Source organism: Giraffa tippelskirchi, chromosome 1, assembly GCF_054371585.1.
Source record: "Giraffa tippelskirchi isolate mGirTip1 chromosome 1, T2T-mGirTip1v1.2.pri, whole genome shotgun sequence".
Lineage (NCBI taxonomy): Eukaryota > Metazoa > Chordata > Mammalia > Artiodactyla > Giraffidae > Giraffa > Giraffa tippelskirchi.
Genome location: NC_137275.1, coordinates 180,843,426 through 180,859,718, shown reverse-complemented (window position 1 = coordinate 180,859,718; position 16,293 = coordinate 180,843,426). Strand labels below are relative to the sequence as shown.

General features: G+C 50.6%; 1 protein-coding gene across 8 annotated transcripts in view; it reads left to right on the top strand.

Moving 5' to 3' along the window:
- CORO2A (coronin 2A) overlaps positions 1 to 16,293 on the top strand; it is a 62,239-nt gene that overhangs the window by 12,869 nt on the left and 33,077 nt on the right. Inside the window, exon 1 of one of the 8 annotated variants that reach the window (XM_081511706.1) lies at positions 3,300 to 3,555. The exons of 5 other annotated variants lie outside the window; for them this stretch is intronic. The gene's annotated coding sequence lies outside the window, so the exon portion shown is untranslated. Of the gene's footprint in view, positions 1 to 3,299; positions 3,556 to 13,113; positions 13,255 to 16,293 lie in introns of those variants that run through there. 2 more of the 8 variants (XM_081511728.1, XM_081511802.1) reach the window with 2 other exon arrangements.

Sequence of the window (16,293 nt, the reverse complement as noted above, 5' to 3'; positions counted from 1 at the left end):
CTTTCTCCTAATCCAACTCCACAAAGACCAGCTCCTGAGCTCTGACTCTTGGGAATAATGTTCAGCAAAGTAAACGTATTGTCAGTGCAGAAATGCCCTGGTGGACTGGCGGTTAAATGCCAGGTGCTCTGAGTAATGGGGGGCCTGGAAGAGGGCTGAGAAGCTCGTGGACAGGAAGGAGGCTTGAGAGCTTGCCTCATTAATCTCATCCTTGTTATGACCATTTCCAAGAGTAGGTTGGTCCATGACCTGCCGTGGAGAGAGACTGTGGAGGCCTGTCATGCACAGATAATCCTAGAACCTCACCTAGACTGGCCCACTCATTCATTCCTTAAATAAGTAATTCTTCAATTAAGTTATTTGAGCAAGACCTTTGTTCATGTATTGATCACTTTCTGCATCACACAGCTCAGTGCTAGGGATATCAAACAGAGCAAAACAGATAACCTAGGGGTTGCCCCAGTGAGCTCACAGATCAAAGGAGAGTTGGGCAGTACCCAGAAAGTCCCACAAAACCTGGAGAAGAGAGGGCATATGAAGCATGCAGAAGAAATGTTCCTAGTCCAGGATCACTGCAGAAGGCTGTTCTAAGGGAAGGACTTTTGAGCTGAGGTCTGAAAGATAAACAGGGAGTAGCCAGGTGAGGGCGGAACATGCTCCATGAGAATGGAACATGCTAGACCAGAGAAACAGCCTGTGCAAAGGCCCTGAGGCTGGAGGAAATGGACTGTTGAGGAATTCAAAGCCCCAAGTGTCTGTAGCTCAGATCCCTGACCAAGGTGAATCTGGAGAGGTAGAGCGGGCCAGACCCTTCAGGCCTTGCAGTAATGGCCATGGAGTGATGTGGGCAGATTTCCGTCTTTTTTTTTCTTTGGTTGGGCCTTGCCTTGGTTGTGGCACACAGGCTCTCTAGTTGTGTCACACAGGCTTTATTTGCCCTGTGGTATATGAGATCTTAGTTTCCCGACCAGGGGTCACACCCGTGTCCCTTGTGTTGAAAGGCAGATTCTTAAACCACTGGATAACCAGGGAAGTCTGAATTTCCATCTTTTGAAAAGATCAGGGGCAAGGTGTATGCTATCCAAGACTATGTGACCAGGTAAGAACACGGTGGTAGCCATGGGAACGGTAGTCAATGTGGATGGTGTAAGAGATTGTTTAGGAAGTAGAGGAGGGAGGGGTGAATGATGGATTGGCTTTAGATACAAGGAGAAAGGGGCTTCCCAGATGGCTTAGTGTTAAAGAATCCGCCTGTCAATGCAGGATAAGTGGGTTGGATCCCTGGGTCAGAAAGAACCCCTGGAGGAGGAAACAGCAACCCACTCCAGTATTCCTGCCTGGAGAACCCCATGGGCAGAGGAGCCCATGGACAGAGGAGCCTGGCAAGCTACAGTCCACAGAGTCACTAAGAGTCATACCCGACTGAGCGACTGCACATGCATGCATGTGGAGGATGCCGCTGGGATCTCACTTGCCCACTGTGCCTTTCACAAGGCCTGACTCACAGAGGGAGGGATGCTGGGGGGAGACAGGCAGTAGTTGAAAAGGATCTCACCCTGTGGGTTTTCGTCTGTTTTTCATCTATTTTTTTCCCCCAAAGTGTTTAGATATCCTGGTTCATCCAGCATCGGGGTTTTGCCAGATGATAATGAGAGAAGTTAGGAGGAAGAAAGATTTTTATGGTGTTCTTAAGAGTGAGACAACAGATCACAGAACTGGCTGGAAGAAAGAGAGTGAAGAGAGAATGGGCAGGTGGGGGAGAGAAGGTAGAGGAAGCCAGTGATGGAAGTTCTCACGGGGGAAGGTGTCTGCAGTGGGTGAAGCCTGGCCTGATGTCCTGGGTTGCTGGGACAAGGAATGGGCATCATGGTATGCAAATATCACATGGCCCAGACACCATCCTACAAGCTGGCCTTTCAGAAAAACTGGAGCCAAGCCTGAGGGATTATGTTGTCCTGGAGAGGAGTCTCTGGTCCAAAGCTCTCTCTTTGAGCCTGAACCTGTTTTTATTGATCCATCAGGGGTAATGACAGGGGGTGGGTCACATCTGGAGGTGCCAGTAAGCTGGAAGCAGGGAGGGTGTGGTCAGCAAGGGGTGCTTGAACTAGTGACTCTGGAAGCGGGTTGGACTGTTTCATTCGTGGGGCTCGTCTGAAGTCACACAGCTGGGAAGTGACTCCCTGGTATGGTTTTCTGTGCTGTGGATTCCAGATTTCAGAGGGTAATCCCTTTCACTTATCTTGCTCTCGAGCTGAGAACATGACACTGCTTAGCCTGCATCTTGGGAGGATAGTCAGAGCCAGCTAGGGGATGGCTGGAACTGCATATGGGAAGACTTCCTGGAAGAGAAAGCATCTAAGCTGGGCCTTGTAGCAGCTGGATGTACAGAGTGGTAAGGAGGGAGATGTTGGCAAAGGAACAGCAGAAGCCAAGGGCTGGCACGGGAAGCGCATTGAGCCTGTTGGGGTGTAAACACACAGTCTGGTCGGGCTCAGTCTAATAGTATCAGACGCTGGCCAGACACCAAGGGCAGAGAGGGGGGAGCAGCCTACCCTGGCAGGAAGGAATGTTTTATCACTGATGTTTAGAACTGTAGGCACATCACGATAATGAAGCCAGGCTTTTTATTGATTTTATTATTGTTTTTAAGTTCTCTATAGAAAAAGCACCCCCTTACTTTCTGCACCCAGCTGACTGCTCAGCTCCCTACTGCCTATGTCTCCCCCCACCCCACCCCCTGCCGCCCCCGGCTTCCCCTTCACAGCAGGAGGGAAGAGAGCCCTAGAGACAGGAGCAGGATTCTAGCCAATGCCTCAGAAGTCCCAGGATCCATGCCTACAAATGCCCACCACCTTACCAGGCCTAGGTTGGCACAGCCTGGGGTCCACTGTGCTGCAGGGCTCCAAGTCCTATAGTGTCCTGGGCTGCAGTTGGTGGTCAGAGGCAGAATGCTTGGGCTCTAATGGCTCCCCAGATCTCACCCTCCTAAACAGAGCCTTCCAGAGTAATAAGGACAGTAGTAATACCCTTTGGGGTTACTTCCCCGTGTAGAGATGTTTGCTGGGACCGCATGGGCACTCAGACAACAGCTGGACCTGATTAGTCCCATTTCACAGATAACAAAACTGAGGCTTCAGAGTGACTCTCAGAACCGTGGCCTACTGAGACACCATGTCCTCCATCCTGGTAGCACTTGTAACCTTTGCTGAGATGCACATCTCCCTGCCGCCCAGCAGGTGATCTTACATCACAAGAGAGGCAGCCCCAAGGGTGAGAGGTCAAGGAGCTGCCTATGGCCCAGTGAGAGAGGCCAGAAGGGGCTGACTGTGGCCAGGACAGAGAGGTATTAACATCAAGAACTAGAGATTTGCATTCCCTCTAGGATGGGCCACTGACCAGCCTGGTGACCTTGGACCAGTTGTAGCCCTTCCTGGGTCTTTGTTTCTTCACCTGCAAAATGAGGGGCTAAACTGGTTGATCCCTACTGTCCCTTTCAGCCTGACTATCTTCTCTGAGCATCACCCTGTCTTCTATTCTGGTGGCATCCAAGACAAGGTACACAAAATGCTCAGTGCAGTGCAGGAAAAAATATTATCTAAACAAGAAAATAATTCAAGTTTGCTATCACTTGCCAGGTGTAGACACACTGACCCCCTCTCCAGGAAGGGGTCAGGCAGCCTCATGTCTTGTGTCTCCAGAAGTCTCTGAGAAAGGGGTGATAAGGATACCCCACTCTTTAGTTCATTTTAGGCAGGTTATCTCAACTAATTAACCTGGTCCGTCAATTCTGGTCAGTCTAGATTAATTAATCCAGATTGGATTTGTGGGTTATTTTGACTAGTTTTAACTGAACTAACCCTCAATAAATGGGCAAGTGATTTTAAAAGATTCCTACCAGGACACTGAATTGTTAGTAATTCTGATAATGCTAGTGCATGAGGATAAGAGAATGGGAGAATGAACACTTGGCTTTTTAGCACAATCAGTTCATCACCCACAAGGAAAGGAAAAAAAAAACAACCATGAGACAAGAAGTTAGTCCAAGATATTTTGAGGGGGAGGACACTATATGAAGTAGAGATTTAGTCACTCTGGTTAATATTCAATCTTGCCTCTTGTGTAGATTGTACCTTATGTCTGTTAGTGATGGTTAAGTGCATAAGTGTTGTTCACTCAGTCGTGTCTGACTCTTTGGGACCCCACGGACTATAGCTTGCCAGCCTTCTCTGTCCATGGAATTCATGGAGTGAGTAGCCATTCCCTTCTCCAGGGGATCTTCCCGGCCCAGGGACTGAACCCAGGTGTCCCTCATTGCAGACGGATTCTTTACCATCTGAGCCACCAGGGAAGCCCCAAGAATACTGGAGTGAGTAACCATTCCCTTCTCCAGGGGATCTTCCCTACCCAGGCATCGAACCTGCATCTCCCACATTACAGGCAGATTCTTAACCATCTGAGTTACAGGGAAGCCCATGTTTACTTGTATGTAATATATTTGGGTGGGTGAGCTCAGTCTTTTTCCCTTTGAAAGTAGTAAATGATCAAAACATTTTGGGTTCCACTGCTCTAACTTCCTGGTCTCTTTGTTGCTGCTGCCACTTCTGACACACCACCACGTTTGTGATTGTCCTTTGTTTGAGTGGGATGCAATTTCTTCATTTTTCTTCCCGTGCCAGGGGCAGTGATTCCAAGACTACCTCTGGGCCTGCAGATCCCAGCATAAGGGTCTGTCTCCAACTAGGAACTTAGAAAATATGAGTTGAGTTGATGTGCCTTAGTTTACCGTTCATGCTCTGCTGGACTTTCTAGCAGCAAAAGACTTGAGGTCTGTCTCCTCTCCTTATCCTAAGGAGCCCCATCTCTCCCAGTCTGAACCTCACTCTGGAGAAAGACAGCCCACCTTCCAAAGGGCTGAGCCTTGGGAGGCCCTAGCTAGGGGATATGACCCTCAGCCTCACAATTAGAAGACCTTCTTCCCCAGCTATCCTTGGAATTTGTTCCTTCAAGAACAGCAGCACAGATAAGGAATAAAATATTTGACACTGTATCCGGATGCAGGATCGAAGGAAACTTTGTTCCGCGTCTTAGAGGACTCTCCTAGGCTTGAGAGCTGGAGACCTGGATCCCGTTCCTGGTTCTGCCCTGTGTGGTTGGCCCTGGGCACAGTAAGTCAGTTACCCCATCTGTACCTCATGATCTCTGTGGGGTCTGGCCACTTCTGCTTCTCTGAGATGGAAAGTCTGGGATATTTTTGGAGACCTGCTTTGCTGAGTGGTTCTTAGCCTCCATCTGGAGGATTTGGCTGTGATCCTTCCAAACTGGGTGAGAGATGGGGACAGCTTGGAGCATTACTGGGAGGTAACCAAAATGTGGAGATGGGAAACTGAGTCACACAAGAAACTCCCCAACCTGGAGCAGAGCCACCCCGGGGACAGGTGATCAGGTGCCTCAGATCTCTGGAAGGGCCATTGTGGGGCAGAGAAACGGATGTGGTTGGTGGCGCTCCAGGGATGGAGACAGGGCTGTGGAGGAAACTGTCGATTTCCGCTCCGTAAAAGGAGGAAGTCTAACCGTTGAGCTCTTCTGTCCCCGGAAGGGGTGAGCTTCTCTACGGTAGAATGGGGCAAGCCTAGACCTGCAGACTTTTCAGATGGAATAGTGTGGAAAAGGAGAGCGGAGAGTGGGCTGCGTGCCCCTCTGGGTCCCTGACCCTGGGCAGTCCTGGGATGCGTCTGTTTCTTGCCTCCAGATGTAATAAGATCATTTGACAGAGGGAGTGGTGGGCCTGGCTAAGAATTAGATTAGATAAGAATTAGAGCTTTAGATTCGAAATCTTTGCTGAGGGTGGGGGAGGGGCGCAAGGCTTCCTCTGTTTTCCTCCAGTTAAGGAGATTTTCCTGGCTCTGAGCACAGATGACCCCTCCCATCCCTGGATCTTTAGGTCTTTAGGTGTCGCCTCTTTGAAGAGAAAAGGAACATGGGCTCTTTGTGCTTCTGGTTTAATCTGTTAGCCCTGTTCAAAGTCCTGACTCATTTTTGCTAAATGTTCATTTCAATCCAGGGACTTCCCTGGTGGCTCAGAGGTTAAAGCGTCTGCCTCCAATGCAGGAGACCCGGGTTTGATCCCTGGGTCGGGAAGATCCCCTGGAGAAGGAAATGGCAACCCACTCCAGTATTCTTGCCTGGAGAATCCCATGGACAGAGGAGCCTGGTAGGCTACAGTCCATGGGGTCGCAAAGAGTCGGACACGACTGAGCGACTTCACTCACTCACTCATTTCAATCCATTAATACAGGTAAACAGTTTAAAACCGTGCCTCCTCATGGTGCGTAGTCAATAGAAGTTATTACTTATTTTTTAAATTATTTTTTATTGAGTATGCTGCTGCTGCTGCTAAGTCGCTTCAGTCATGTCCGACTCTGTGTGACCCCATAGACGGCAGCCCACCAGGCTCTGCTGTCCCTGGGATTCTCCAGGCAAGAGTACTGGAGTGGGTTGCCATTTCCTTCTCCCATGCATGAAAGTGAAAAGTGAAAGTGAAGTCGCTCAGTCGTGTCCGACTCTTCGAGACCCCATGGACTGCAGCCTACCAGGCTCCTCCGACCATGGGATTTTCCAGGCAAGAGTACTGGAGTGGGTTGCCATTGCCTTCTCTGTTATTGAGTATAGGCATCTTAAAATATTTTATTAGTTTCAGGTGTACAACATAGTGATTCAATATCTTTATATAGATTATACTCCAGTTAAAGTTATTAAAAAATAATGGCTATATTTTCTTGTGCTGTGCAATATATCCCTGGTGCTTATTTATGTTATCCATAGTAGTTTGTGTCTCTTAATCCCATGCCCCATCTCCCCATTCCCTCTCCCCACTGGAAATCACTAGTTTGTTCTCTATGTCTGTGAATCTGTTTCTGTTTTGTTATAGACAATAGTGTATTTTAGCATAGTACTCTAGATCTGTCCACGGTGTAGCTGCTGTTACTTATTTTGAATTTATTTTGCATTCGACTGAGCGACTAACACTTTTTTGACTTCCCTGGTGGCTCAGACTACCAGTAAAGAAACTGCCTGCAGTGAAGGCGACCCAGGTTCGATCCCTGGGATGGGAAGATCCCCTGGAGTAGGAAATGGCAACCCACTCCAGTATTCTTGCCTGGAGAAATTCCATGGACAGAGGAGCCTGGCAGGCTACAGTCCATGGGGTCACAAAGATTTGGACATGACTTAGCAACTGACTGATTACCATGTGCCAGGCAGTACTGTAAGTGCTCGTTAGATATGAGTTCATTTACTAGTTACCACCCCATTTTATAGACGGAAAACCTGAGGTCTAGAGAGGTTGACTAATCTGTCCAAGGTCTTCCAGTTGGTGTGAGGAGGTGCTGATGTTCAAGCCCAGTAGGCGGGCTCCCGACTGTGTCTGTAACCACTGCTCTGCAACCTCGCGACATGGTCATATCGTATAATAAAGAAAGAACGCGCCTGTGCCTCTATTCTCCCTTCAATGCCTCCCTAAAGCCTTAGGAGGGTCTCAGGCAGGGATTCACATTCGCATTTTATGGCTGGGGCATTGGGGCCCAGAGAGGGACAATGACTTGAGCAGGATCACACAGCAAACGAGGACAGAGCAAACTGGAGCCCAACCCCCGGTCTCAATAACTGTGCACCTTCTCTGTACAGAGCAGGGCTCCAGCCAAAGCCCGGTGGGAGCATGTGCTGGTCACTGAGGACACTGTTCCCTCAAGGGGCCCCTTCCTTCACCACAAGGAGCAGAGCCAGCTCCACAGAGAGGGCCGGCAAGCCAGAGGGAGGTCAATGGAAGATCCACCCTCTTCCTGGGAGCAGGGCGAGGCTGTCCTGAAGGCACCTGCCTGGAAGAGTAGTGAGGATCCTCCCCCACAGGGCCCCTTCTGTGTGAGGCCTAGGCAGAGGAGCCCCTGACTATCCTGGAATGAAAGGGTGAGGGGGGAACCAACCTGTCCTGCACCCCCTGAAGTCACACCAGGGACCAGCTCTAAGGACAGAGTTCAGGGAGGGTTGAAAGAAGCAGGAGCTCCCTGGGAAAACATGCATGGAAGCAGAGGCAGAGACAGTGGAGGAGTGCAGGAGAGCTGGGCACTGATCTAGTATGGGACTGCTGTTTCTTTTTCTCTTTTTCTTTTTTTTTATTGTGGTAAAATACACAAAACATCAAATGTATCATTTTAGCCATTTTTAAGTATACTATTCTGTGTCATGAAGCACATTCATTTTGACTGCCCATAGCTTGCTCTGGGGCTTCCCAGATGGCGCCAGTGGTAGAGAATCCTTCTGCTAATGCAGGAGACAAGAGATGCAGGTTCGATCCCTGGATTGGGACGATCCCCCTGGAGGAGGGCATGGCAACCCACTCCAGTATTCTTGCCTGGAGAATCACATGGACACAGGGGCTTGGTGGGCTACACTCCATAGGGTCCCACAGAGTCAGACACGACTGAAGCAACTTAGCACACCTGCACTCACAGCCTACTCTATTCGTTTGTTTTGTTTTGATTTGATTTTTAATGTTTTCTTTTTTGTTTTGTGTTCTATTCTTGGTTTGCTTCCATGTGTGGATGAAAAGTGAGCACTCAGTGCTAAACTATCATGCTTAGCAAAGGGACCATACACAGGACACTAACACAGTTTGCCCTGTGTCAGGTACTGTTCTAAGGCAATATGAATGGATAAATGTGTGGAATCCTTATGATTCCCCTATAAGGTAGTTTTTGGTTTTGACCCTAGTCTACAGTTAAGGAAACTGAAACACAGAGAGATTTTGGATCTTCCTTACGTCCCTCACTGCTCTTGTCTGTGCCCACTGGTTCATTGAGGCCTCATTGTGTGCCAAGGCTAGGGTCTCCGTCCCATTACTTGCCTCATCTCACAACAGCCTGGCTATTGGGAGGTGCCATGTAGTGCCGAAACACAGGGAAGGTGAGTTGGGTTGGTGGCCAGGTCTCTGACTCTGAAGCCAGTGTCTTGACCACCTGCCCTCGATGCCTGTTATTCAGATGGTGAAGCTGTCATGAGAACACCTGTCCAATTCTTGATGCTGGCCTGAACTGCATTTGTGTATTCAAAGAATACTGGAGAGAGAAAGCTCAGGACCACGGCCCCCAGTGGCCCCAAGTTAGGATGTGGCTGTGTGCTCACAGAGTCGTTGGAGGTCAGGTTCCCCCTTGTTGTGTAACCTCAGGAAAGTGCCTCCATCGCTCCCAGGTGAGTGCAGCTTGCTGCATCCAGGAAGTGGGGCTAGTTCTCCCTACCCCAAGGTGGTTGTGAGGAGTGAATTAAACAGTGAATGGGAAAGTCTCTGTCAATCACAGAGCAGGGCTGTAAAGTGGTGGTTCTCACAGTGGTCCCTGAACCAGCTGCATCAGTGCCACCTGGGAACTTGCTAGAAATGCAAGATTCTCAGGATCCACCCCAGACTTGCTGAATCACAAACTCAAGGATGGGCCCAGCAGTCTGGGTAGTAATCAGCTTTCCAAGAAACCCTGATGTGCTCTCAAGTTTGAGAACCACTGTTAGAGTGATCGGTCTTTGTTGCAGTGCTCTGGCTTTTCATTGCGATGTCTTCTCTCGTTGCAGGCCCATGGGTTCTAGGCCTGTGGGCTTCAGTAGTTGTAGCACATGGCTTCGGTTTCTCCATGGCACTTGGGATCTTCCTGGAACAGGGATTGAACCTGTGTCCTCTGTGCTGGCAGGTGGACTCTCAACCACTGGACCATCAGGGAACTCCCTGTTGGAGAGATTCTTACAAAGTGTAAATGAGATACTGTCACAGGTCCTGGCAGAGTCAGTCCCAGAGCAGAAAGGCCTCCTTAGCCAGAGGTGCTGACATCTCTCCTCTACTCTTGGTCCTACACTACACTGGATCTCCCACCCTCCTTCCCTCCCTGGCCTGCAGGACCAGCCTGAACAGATGTGGATAGAGTCCAGGGAGGCTGGAAATGGGGAGAAGGCCTCACCATCCTCTCCTGGTGTCTGTTGCAGACAATGCCTGGGGAATTGATTAAGGCTGTGCAGGGGCATTTATCTCCAGGTGGATAAGCAAGTTGGGGAGAAGCAGGTAGGAATTTCCCATCACCCTCCTGTGTGTGTGTGGCTTGACCAGGAAATGAAATATTGGGCTGCCCAGGCTCAGGCAGGAGCAGGCAGCCCTCAGTCATACCTGGGGACTCTTTCCTTGGGGAGATGGGTTGAATGATGAAAGGAAGCTATATTTCTGATTTAAAACTCTAGCTGCTGAGAAGTGGCCCAGGAATGGACCTTGAGGCAGGGTCTCCTGACTCAGTGTTTCTCTCAAAGAGCTGACGTCTGGGGGGTTGCGGGGGGGCAATCAGGCCTTGTCGCCTTTCAACTGCCTGCCAGCTCTTCCCTGGTCAGTGAGGCTCCTCTCCTGAGTCCAGATAAGGAAGGCCTCAGAATCCTCCTCATCTCATCGTGCTCCACGGCCCCTCCAGCAGATAGGAGCCAGGCATGAAACAAACCCACTTATTTCTTCCTTGAACACAGCCCGTAGTTGAGGAAAGAAAATTCTTGCCTTCCTAATCTGCCTCAGTCCCAACAGGTCACACCCTGGTTACAGACTTTGACACCTGACCCTCCATGGACTCAAGTGCCAGCTCAGCGGGTATTCAGAGCCTCGCCCAGCCAGCTTCCGGCCCTCATTCAGTCAGTTGGTTGCTCAGTCGTGTCACCCCATGGACTGTAGCCCACCAGGCTCCTCCTCTGTCCATGGAATTCTCCAGGCAAGAATACTAGGGTGGGTTCCCATTTCTTTCTCCAGGGGATCTTCCCAATCCAGGGATCAAACCCACGTCTCTTGCGTCAGCAGGCGGATTCTCCACCACTGCGCCACCTGGGAAGCCCTCAGCCCTCATTGCTCCTCTGCATTTGCTCAGGCCCCAGCTGAACTGGACCCTTGTGTGCCCTGAATATGCCTTTACCTGCCCATCCCCCCACTGCGAGCCCCTTGCTCTGCCTTCACTGAGCCCTCCCCCTGCAGTGCTGGCCCTGCTCTGTCCTGGGCTCACTCTGCTCAGCCTTGAAGGCTGAGATCGAACAGAGCCTCCTGGTGGCCCTCAGCCACTCACTGGGTTTCAGTCTCCCTACTGCCCTGAACTGAGCTCGCTGGCCTTTCCCTTCAGTCTGGGCTCCTAGTGGGTAAGGATTGTTCCTGCCTCTGCCCTACAGCATCTGGTGCAGGCAGGGCTCAGAGAGGGTCCCAGGGATGCTACCTGAACTCACTCTGGGCCCCAGCTTCCTGCAGCTGGGCAGGGTGATGTGTGGGTCCACTGACAACAGAGTTTAGGCCCCCTGGCTTGGTGCCCATCCCAGGATGGGGCTGCTTCAGCCCTCCCCCAGGATCACCGTGGGGCTCTGAACGAGGCATTTTCCCTCTCTGGGTCTCAGTGTCCCTCTCTGTCCAAAGACAGATCCAGAGGCTCTGCCAGAGAGTGGATGGTTGAGCAGGAAGTGAAGCTACCAGATTTTCAACCTCCAGGAGGCATCTTTAAAAAGTCTCTGTGACCCTTGTCTATCGAAACTTCCAGATAAGGAAATTGTAGGGCAATAAATCTTTGTGGAGTTTTGGTTGGGGCCTAGTCAGGGGCAATAGACAGGAAGAAGCCCTGCTCTGTGTCTCCAGAGGTCAAGGTAGGAAAAGCTGTGGGGACTGGGGTAGCTGCCAGGCTCACAGTCCCACTGCCCTCATGGCCCCAGGGTCTGGCACCTGCAGGCTGTGGAACCCTCAATGAATGCTTCTAACAGGTGGGTAGGGCTGAGGCATTACCATTTTATGAGCAGACAAACAAAACCCAAGAAGGGACAAGTTTGTCCAAGGTCATGTAGCAAATTGGCATCAGAATTAGGACTCTCCAACCTGACCAGCAAACCTCCTGTGGAAGTGACGGGCGCAGTCCCTGGCTCCTAGTACCCAGAGAGAGGCTGTTCAGGAGAGGCCTGTGGAGTGAGTGAAAGCTCAGTCCAGCAGCTAGGGCAGTCTCCTCCTGGGTACCTGCCTGTGGGGTCTGATCTGTGGGTGGCCTAAGTTGAAGGGAGAGGACCATCTGGGCTTAGATGGACCAATGGATGGCTGGAGGGAAGAAGGAAGGAACACAGGGAACAGGACAGGAGAAATGGAATGGAACATCCATCAACTACTTAGTACTGAAACCAAGTAGGACCCTGTGAGGCCCCCTGGGGCACAAAAGCCTTTCCGGCTCCCCCATTTCTTCTTTGCAGGATAAAGGCTTCAGTCTCCTAGATCTTCCCAGAGTTCCAAAGGGCAGGTGCAAAAAGCTATTAATTAGGGGAATAAGGTATTCAGAAACAAAGGAGAAACAATCAAGAAACTAGAGTGCAGTGGTTTAGACTCCCAGCTCCCAATGCAGGGGACCTGGGTTTGATCCCTGGTCAGGGAATTATATCACCCGTGCTACAACTAAAGATTCCACATGCCACACCTACAAATTCTGCAAGCCACAATGAAGATCGAAGATTTTGCATGTAGTAACTAAGACCTGGCACAGCCAAATAAATAAATATTTAAAAAAGAAAAACTAGCTGTTGTGTAGCAGTTAAAGCAGGATCCAGGTTCCTCCTCAAGGGATATCTATAACAATGCCTTTGGGCTCTTCTGTGGGAACTAAGGCCCCCACCCAGGGGGAGGATGGAATCCTCAGGCTGGACCCAAGATTCCTGGAATACCTCCCTGTTACCTCACCACCAGCCAATCAGAGAAAAGTCACACACCTTGCAGCCCTCACCCCAAATTTTTCCTATTAAAAACTTCTCCCCCAAAACCATCGGGGAGTCTGGGATTTTTGAGCATGAGCACCTTGCTTGGCCCTGCAATAAAACTTTCTCTCTTCCAAACTCCACTGTTTCCATACTTTGCATTGGTTTGGCCTCACCAAGCGTTGGGCACGGGAACTTGTGTCCAATTACAGTACCAGACATAGGCAAGGCATTTTACATCTGTTACCTCCTTTAATCCTAGATAAGGCCCCATGAGGGAGACATGTGTGTGTCAGTCACTCAGTCATGTCTACCTCTTTGTGACCCCATAGACTGTAGCCCACCAGGCTCCTCTGTCCATGGAATTCTCCAGGCAAGAATACTGGAGAGGGCTGCTATTCCCTTCTCCAGGGGATCTGATCAAACCAGAGCCTCACATATTGCAGGCAGACCCAGAGACAAGTGGGGACCCAGGATTTGAACCAGGTGCTTCCTCTTCCCCTCCCTGAGTATCAGGATGGGGGACCTCATGGGCTAGAGAGACTGCCCAGGCCTTGGAGCTTGGGAGGCTCCCTGGGGGCAGTCCTATTTGAGCCAGCCCAGGAAAGTGGAATGAGAGGAGCAGACATCCTAGGAACCCAGCTGAGGGCCAGCCTTGGAATTACCTGGGCTGACTTGGCTCTAGGCCGAGAGAAGGTGTGTGTGCAAAGATGGGGTGTCTGGGAAAGGCAACTCTTTGAGGGGAGCTCAGATAAACCAGTGTGACTCAAAGGGCAGGTGTGTGGAGCAGAGGGGAAGGCTATCAGGAAATGAGCAGGGGCCTCAAAACGCAAGCCTAGCAGAGGGCTTTATCCTGAGGACGGAGGTGATTTGTGAGGCGGGGGAGGGGGAGCTCTTAAGGGAAATGGCAGGGTTAGGGTGGGGGCAGAGTAGGAGGCCTGGGCTGGGGTGGAGGAGAAACAGAGTCAATGAGAAAAAAGGCTGACCAGGCCTTGCACAGCTTAAGCGAAGGGTCAAGAGCAAGGCCGCCGTGGGGCCAGGAGGCTGGGTCATCTCAGGAGATGCCCTGCTCCCCCTCGGGGCCCAGGGACCTGGCTCTGGGCAGTGTCAGATGTCCGGAGGAGGCACTAGCTCAGGCCTAATCTCATCAAGAGGAAAAAGGCATTCTTGGCTCTCTCTGACTCAATCTGTATTTCCTGTGGGCCTGCAGGGAGGCATCTGTGTGGACCAGAAGGACCGTAGAGCTGGAGGAGGGGTGACAAAGGCAGAGGCGGGAGGGTACTTGAGACAGAGAGAACCTGGGGACAGGACTATGTCTACATGCTGGCTGCAGGGCTCCTCAGCCTCCACTGCTGTTGAACCTGGGCAGCTGAGGACTGGCTGGTGAGGGAATCGTCCCCAGGCAGCATCTTTCTGCTTTCCAGCCTGGGTTGTGCCCATGTGAAGTGAAAGTGTTAGTAACTCACTCGTGTCTGACTCTGCAACCCCATGAACTGTAGTCCCGCCAGGTTCCTCTGTCCATGGAATTCTCCTGGCAAGAATACTGGGGTGGGTTGCCATTCCCTTCTCCAGGGGATCTTCCCTACCTAGGGATCAAACCTAGGTCTCCTGCACTGCAGGCAGATGCATTACCGCTGAACCACACCAGGGAAGCCCTGGCTGTGCCCATGGAGAGAACCAAAGGGCTTCCTCTGCCCTTCCAACATCCTCTCCCACTCCCACCAAGACCCTTGGTCCCCTCAGCACAGGGCCGAACTAGGCTGCTGGCCTCTGCTACCAGACCCAAGTCGATGTGCCCAATGCACAGTGAGGCCAGACGAAACGAGAAGTCAGAATTTGGAGCAGAGAAAGGTTTCTTACAGGGGCAAGCAAGAAGAATGGGTGGTCCTTGCTCAAAAGACCCAAATTCCCTAGTGGTATTTGGGGAAGAGTTTTTATAGGCAACATTTAGAGTGAGGGCTTCAGGATGTGTGACTTTCTTCTGATTGGTTGGTGGTGAGGCAACTGAGTGGTCCAGGAATCTTGTGCTCAGCCTAAATGTTGCTTCATCTAGGTGGGGGGACCTTAGTTCCCGTAGGTGAGTCCAAAGATATATTGTTACGTATATCCCTTGAGGATGAACCAGAACTCTGCTTTTTCACTGTGCTATTGTTTGACTGCCTCTCCTTTGTTTCTGCATTCCCTCACCTCCAAGATTAATAAGTGTTTGAATCTGCCCTTTGGAGCTAAGGGGAAGTCTAGGAGGCTGCAGGCTTTTGTACCCTAGAGAGCTCCGCCAGAGACGTGCACGAATATATGCCTTTCCTCTCCAGCCAGTTTCTTCTGGATCCACAGGGGTTGTTAGCTTTTCATGTGTCTCATCAATGTGATGATTACTGAGGGTCAGAACTCTGCATCAGCAGACTGCTTTGCCCTTTCTGGTTTGAGATTTTTACTCATATCTCCAAAATGTTGGGCCCTCAGCACATACCTTTCATGTACTAAATCACATTTTGTTGTTCAGTTGCTCAGTCGTGTCTGACTCTTTGTGACTCCATGGACTGCAGCATGCCAGGCTTCCCTGTCCTTGACCATCTCCTGGAGTTTGCCCAAGTTCATGTCCCTTGAGTCGGTGATGCCATCCAACCATCTCATCCTCTGTCGTCACCTTCTCCTCCTGCTTTTGATCTTTCCCAGCATCAGAGTCCTTTCCAACGAGTCAGTTCTTCACATCAGGTGAATAGTCTCAATTTGCACATCTCCCAGCCAAGATAAATTCCAGTAAGAATAATTCTAGAAGGTTGATAGGACTGGCGTCTCCTCTCTCCTTTTGACCTTTCCCGAATTCTTTCAGTTGGTAGTAGTTTGTTAGTTCCACGTTCCTTGCCAGGACCTCCTGTTTAAGACAACTCATGCAAGTGGTTACTATGGTACCTAGCCAGTGTGGGCGGTTTCAGTCAATGGTTCCCCTAACATTCACAGCAAACATCTGTTGGGAACAATGTGCACTGGCATTGGTCCATGTACTCTATGGATTATCTCTTCTAATTGTCAGGGCAGCCCCATAGGAGAGTGTGGACCCAGGACTAAACTCCTGGGCTCTGGATTCCAGCTCATCCGTTTACTTGCTGCATGATTTTGGGCACGTTACTTAACCTATTTGTGCCCCAATTTTCTCCTCTGTAGTAATGGGATGATAATAATGTTGCTCTGGGACCCCTTCCAGAGCCCAAGAGTGGGCTTTTGTCTAACACTCAAAAATGAATTGTCCGAGGAAACGCATGTGCTGAGAAAGCAGAAGACTTTATTGGAAAGGGGCACCTGAGGGGAGAGCAGTGGGGTGAGGGAACCCAGGAGAGCTGCTCTGCCACATGGATGGCAGGCTCAGGTTTTATGGTAATGGTTAGTTTCTAGGTTGTCTCCGGGCAATCATCTTCCTTGTGCCCATATTTGGTCTGACTCAAGGTCCTTCCTAGTGTCACGTGCATCTCTCAGCCAAGATGGAAACCAAATGTGCAGAGGTTTCTGGGAGGTTGGTAGGACATA